This window comes from Chiloscyllium plagiosum, chromosome 1, assembly GCF_004010195.1.
Source record: "Chiloscyllium plagiosum isolate BGI_BamShark_2017 chromosome 1, ASM401019v2, whole genome shotgun sequence".
Classification (NCBI taxonomy): Eukaryota; Metazoa; Chordata; class Chondrichthyes; order Orectolobiformes; family Hemiscylliidae; genus Chiloscyllium; species Chiloscyllium plagiosum.
In genome coordinates this window covers 79,251,780-79,258,258 of record NC_057710.1, presented here as the reverse complement: position 1 = coordinate 79,258,258, position 6,479 = coordinate 79,251,780, and the positions used below count along the sequence as shown (strand labels likewise).

Below are 6,479 nucleotides of genomic sequence, written 5' to 3'. Positions count from 1 at the left end.
ATCCAGAATCTGGTTTCCAGCATCTGCAGTCATTGTTTTTACCTCGTTGATTTTAACCCTACTGTGAATCCTCTTGCAAGGATGCCTGCCTTGAAGAAGTTATCCTCTTGCAAGGATGCCTGCCTTGAAGAAGTTATCCTCTTGCAAGGATGCCTGCCTTGAAGAAGTTATCCTCTTGCAAGGATGCCTGCCTTGAAGAAGTTATCCTCTTGCAAGGATGCCTGCCTTGAAGAAGTTATCCTCTTGCAAGGATGCCTGCCTTGAAGAAGTTATCCTCTTGCAAGGATGCCTGCCTTGAAGAAGTTATCCTCTTGCAAGGATGCCTGCCTTGAAGAAGTTATCCTCTTGCAAGGATGCCTGCCTTGAAGAAGTTATCCTCTTGCAAGGATGCCTGCCTTGAAGAAGTTATCCTCTTGCAAGGATGCCTGCCTTGAAGAAGTTATCCTCTTGCAAGGATGCCTGCCTTGAAGGTTTTCCTCCTCTCTCTACAAGAATCTCAGGGAGTCTCTCTCTCACTGCAACTCCCAGGTCATTTCTCTATGCCACTCTCTCCCCACCCCCACTCTCCTCTAGCTTATCTCTCCATGCTTCAGTCTCTCTGCCTTTATTCCTGATGAAGGGCTTTTGCCCGAAACGTCGATTTTGCCTGTCCTCGGATGCTGCCTGAATTGCTGTGCTCTTCCAGCACCACTGATCCAGAATCTGGTTTCCAGCATCTGCAGTCATTGTTTTTACCCAGTTCATTTGATTGGCATTTCTTTTGTCGAGTTCAATTGTTTACATCATTTTTAATGACATACTATGGCTGCGTTATATACTTGAATTCTAGGATAGTATTCAGAGATTTTGTAACAATGAACAAAGACCTTACTTCAGCCAGCAAGCAAATTGAAGCAGTGGCAATGTACCAGGTTTCTGCATCATGAATAGACCTAATTCCAAATTTCCAAACATGACTCAGTCTTTCTCATAATCAGTGCATAGAACCTGTAGCCACCTATTTTAAATATATTTAAAAGAAAGCCAGAAATCTTGAATATCCTCTAATGTTCCAGTGGGAAGAGTGAAGAGAATGTAAGGTGCAGCTATTGTCAGAACCAGCTGAAACTAATAGAAGTGTAGGGCTTTTGTATCTGAAGATTTCTGAATGTTTGCTGCTGGAAAATAACCATTTGGTGTGTTTCTTTTTGGCATTCAATCCAGGAAGCCTTAAACTTGTCTCTGATGTTGTTGGGAGCCTGACATGCACTGCTGGAGGATTTTCAATTGTAACCTACTGTCAGAGCTTGCCAGGAGGAGATAACTAATTCTGTTTAGGTATGCTTTTGTAAATGGTGTTATCATGGAGAAAAAGAAAGAGAAGGAGTTGATGGAAGTAAGCAGATTAAGGCAGTATGCAAAGAGGTTACACCCCATTAGTTATTAAATCCTTCACACCCCAGCAAATATAGAGGCCACATTTTTTTTGTCAACGTCTTAATGAGATACTTTTCATGAAATGAATGCACTCAACAAAGACATTATAAGAAGGTATTATTGCATGATAATTTGTAAATATAGCCTTCCACCCTCAGTGCATTGGCTTCAGCAATGGAAGTGACAACTGTGTTCCATTTTCTGGCATTGGGATATTACAAGCAGCGTGAGCGACTCTATCAAATTAACCAGACTGCAGTACAGGTAATCACATTGCTATCTGTTGAAGATAATTGCAGAGATGATCTCTTTGTATCTCTGTCTCCACAACAGCCAATATATAGGACTCCTGTCAAACAGATGTGTCTTGTAATAGAAACAGAACATTTTTGGTATATTCTCTGGATGTTAACATAAGTTAACAGGTCATAATGTCTTTAGATTTACCTATTTATTGATGCACAGATGATAATGGCCTGAAAATCCATTCACAGCTTTCAGTATTAACTCACTGCCCCATCAATACACAATTTTCTCAGTGTAGTAACTCACCAGGATTCCTGTGACCAAACTTTTCAAACCTACAATGTCTCAAGCCTCAAACTACAAGGGCAGCTGATTCATGGGAACACCGTTACCAACAAGTTCTTTTCCTAGCCACACCCGATCCTGACTTGGAACTATGTCACTATTTGTTTGTTTTCACAGAGTTAAAATCCTTGAGCTCCCTTCCTAACTGCACTCAACTTTTAAATTGAAATGGAGCAATCGAAGAAGCTCCATTTCCTGGTTGTTTTAGCTGAGAAATCCATCAATGTGTTCTCTACTAATATCTACCGAAAGCCTACATTCATTGGTCAGTATATGTGTTGGGATTCCTACAGTCAAGGGCAGGTGATAGCTTTGTGGCAATATAGCTGGACTGTTACCCCAGAGACCTAGATGGTGTTCTGGGAACCCGTGTTCGAACCATGGCAGATGGTGGAATTTTAATTCAATAAAAATCTGGAATTAAGAGTCTAATGATAACCATGAGTCCATTGTTGGAACACATCATCGGGTTCACTAATACCTCTTAGGGAAGGAAACTGCTATCCTTACCTGGTCTGGTCTACATTTGACTCCAGACTCTTAACTGCCCTCTGGGCATTTAGGGATGTGCAATAAATGCTGCCTGGTCAGTGATACCCTCATCTTGTGAGTGAATTTTTTAAAAAAGTGCCATATGGTGCAAAATCAACAGTCTGGCTAACTTGTAAATAGAACCCTAACAATCTACTCACCATGTAAACTTGATGCTGGGATAGAGTGTATCAAAACTATCCAATATGATACAGACGGCCTCCAATTTATGAATGTCTGTCTTACGAATATTTGTAATAAAAACAGGATCCCATACAGGGGTGTATTAATATTAATTTTAAAAATCTAACATATAAACCTTTCTTTGTACTTAGGAATGGCTATTTTATGTTGTTCTGTAGTGTGTTCTGACTTGCATACATATCAATTTATGACGTACTCAAGAATGGAACCCATTCATAAGTCAAATCATAACTTGTCATATATTAAACAAAAAAAAAGAAAGGATCTATGTTTGGCCCTGAGTGATGCCCAGACTACCTCAGATTATGAGATTAGATTAGATTCCCTACAGTGTGGAAACAGGCCCTTCGACCCAACAAGTCCACACTGACCCTCCAAAGAGCAACCCACTCAGACCCATTCCCCTACAACTAACACTACAGGCAATTTAGCATGGCCAATTCACCTAACCTGCACATTTTTGGACTGTGGGAAGAAACCGGAGCACACCCACGCTGACAATGTGCAAACTCCACACAGACCGTTGCCTGAGGCGGGAATTGAACCCGGGTCTCTGGCACTGTGAGGCAGCAGTGCCACCGTGCCACCCAAATCCTGGAAGGGGAAGATGTCTCAATAATTTGAACAGCACGTGAAGTTACTTTGTATTTAATCCATGAGTGATTTTCTCTAACAACTGGATGCTGCCATCAAACCAAACAGATGCTTAGCCTACCACATAAATGAGTATTATGATATGTGTTTCAGTGCCAGTGTGATGCCAGGTATGTACCACTATATTCCACATTCTGTTCCATTATCCTAATGTACTTATTTAGTGTACGATTTGTCTGGATATCAAACAAAACAATACTTTTCACTGTATCTTGATACATGTGACAATAATAAATCAAATCAAATCAAATATGTAGGCTGTACTCCCAAATATTTGCAGACTGCATCAATTAACAAGTCCAATTGAGCATTCACAGTAAGCAGCATACTAATCGTGCTCAATCAGCACATCCTTTCAAGTCTTGGACCTATAATATCCATGATTAAATGTGATTTTGCTATTGGACCTAATTATTAAATCTTCTGGATTGTACTAAGAATTATACAGCAAACCAATTTAAGATCATCAGTCAGGCTCAATGTGATGTTTTTGCATAGGTAGAAATTATGTATAACTTACAGGATCTTGTTTTATGAAGCAAAAGGAAGTCAAAGATACATTACACCCTTTACAGTGGAAAAAAGGAGTCATGGATATGGCTAATCTCTGCTTTATTGCCATAGCTACACACTGCTGAAAATGTGTTGCTGGAAAAGCGCAGCAGGTCAGGCAGCATCCAAGGAACAGGAGAATCGACGTTTTGGGCATAAGCCCTTCTTCAGGAATGAGGAAAGTGTGCCCAGCAGGCTAAGATAAAAGGTAGGGAGGAGGGACTTGGGGGAGGGGCGTTGGAAATGCGATAGGTGGAAGGAGGTCAAGCTACACACTGCCCAATCAAAATCTACATGTCCGATCTGAAAATAAAACTGTCAGTTAACCTTTTTTTTGCTGTATCTCCATGCCAAGATAGTCCAAATCTAGGTTTGTTCAATAAAGCATTTCAGCTGCATGACACTGTAATCTTTTGCTATCAATTCTGTGTCTTATGGTCCTGCTTCACAACCACCTGATGAAGGAGCAGTGCTTCGAAAGTTAGTGCTTCCAAATAAACCTGCTGGACTATGACCTGATGTTGTGTGATGTTTAACTTTATCTGCCCCAGTCCATCACTGGTTCCTCCAAATCCTGGGAAAAATACATAGACACAGAGGTAGCTGCCTGGAGCCATTGTTCAGCCTGAAAATCCAATTCACACCTTGACTCTAAAAGAACAATCAACCAGACCTAACACCACCCAACACAGACTGAATGGGACCTGTATAGGTATTAGACCTTCAACTTCAGTCAATATTCATTCACACAGATATTGGGCATTCGACTTTGATCATACATACTCTTAAATGTCAGGAAGCCAACTGGTCTCAAAGGGAACACCAGTAACACAATGGCAAGCGCAGATTTGTCATGAAGATAAGAGGCCCACAGTTAGTGTAATTGTAGGCCCTGACCTCACCTGAAAGAACTATCCCTGCAGCTATCCCCAGAAGTGGGATCTCAAGTAACTTTCTCCACGAGAGCTATTCCTCACAAGGCATTCCAAACAGCAATCCCCATCAGAAGAATTTCAACAGCTAATTCCAGCAGCTATTTCCCTGGAAGGGGGATCCCAACAACAATTCCAGGACCTACTGACACAGGCTTGTTCCATACCGGGGAACCAATAGCAACTGGTCATGACTAGCAGACTTGAGAGCAGACAACCTCCAAAAACCACCAATCCGACCAACACTGCAAGGCCCTCGGACACATCCTGAGGTGAAAACCAATCTGTAAACCCCACCAGAAAATAAGAAAACCAAATACTCACTTGATAAATCCAATACCTCCTCCTGCATCAGCAGACTCAACCCAGACTGAAGGCCTACACAATCCAAAGTCTTCGTTGAGGCACCAGGTACGGCAAACCGGAACGGCCAGCTGTACTTCAAAATCACGGTTTTCCTCAGTGGTGATCTAAAGCTCCCGAGACCCCAAAGTTTTTGACCAAGCTAGCAGGGTGGTGACAGTACATGGGATCCTAAAGGTAGGAACAAAAACAAAAGTTGCTGGAAAAGCTCAGCAGGTCTGGCAGCAAGAGTTAATGTTTTGATTCCGGTGACCCTTCCTCGGAAGGGTAGGAAGTCTGATTAAAACTGCTGTTTAGCTTCTAATAGTGCTTTAATCTCTGTTTAATTTGATAGTATATTTAATTACTGTCTTCTGTATTTTTGTGTCAATTTCATTGTTTTATTGCATTGCCTTTATTTCTTATATTAGACTTACCTTTTTGCATTTAAATAAACACAGAGATTCTTTTGCCTTCTTCATTTCACATTCCTAAATAATCCAATAACGAGAACCAGAGATCTGGAGGATGATTTGAACCACCTAAAAATCAGCAAATTACTCACCACAAATGAGAATCCCTCCATAACTGATCAGTAAACATTTCTCACATTGTTTAAATTTATATTCCTTTCTTCTGTTTCTTGTGTCTTAGTCCTGATGAGAGCAAGATGAAAAACGTTGGCTTCTTATCTCCTTTAAACAATGCTAAATGCTGATAGATAAGTTCAAGCATAATGGAGCATGTTACAAAATTGCATAAACTAGTTTATATATGGGAAGGATATGAAATTTAATGTCAGTATGAATTTTGACAAGCAATACCATTGTTAGAAATCCAAAAACCATTTGCCACACTTTCAACAAAGTGACTTTTCCATTTACCAATATAAAATTATACATAAGCAAACTACATCATGGATAAAAATACAGAGACAGTGATTCAGTGTTGACCTGTTGTTTAAACTGCAACATACAGTCTTTGGCATTAGTACACGTGCTGGCAATGATCTATTACATTTTACAAACTTGGCCATTGGATTGATAAGGAAGTTTAATATATGTGCAGCTGAACTCTTTTATAATGGAAGAACTTGGTGTTCTGCCAGTGTTTCTGCTAAGCCTGTTGAAACACAAAACATAAAGCTTTGAATGACAGCATAATTTCATTACAATTATTTATGTTGAAATATACCATTCACATCTGTTGATGCGAACTGTGGGGAAATGTAACTTACAAAGTGGGCGGCACGGTGAC

At 40.4% G+C, this 6,479-nt stretch overlaps 1 long non-coding RNA gene across 3 annotated transcripts in view; it reads right to left on the bottom strand.

Moving 5' to 3' along the window:
• Positions 1 to 6,132, bottom strand: part of LOC122555623 — a 34,860-nt gene extending 28,728 nt beyond the window's left edge. For all 3 annotated transcript variants that reach the window (XR_006313331.1, XR_006313330.1, XR_006313332.1), the window contains exons 1-3: positions 6,047 to 6,132; positions 5,788 to 5,936; positions 5,205 to 5,414 (exon numbers count right to left, since the gene is read on the bottom strand). This is a non-coding gene — a long non-coding RNA (uncharacterized LOC122555623). The remainder of the gene's footprint in view (positions 1 to 5,204; positions 5,415 to 5,787; positions 5,937 to 6,046) is intronic.
• Between the last annotated feature and the right edge of the window lie 347 nt (positions 6,133 to 6,479).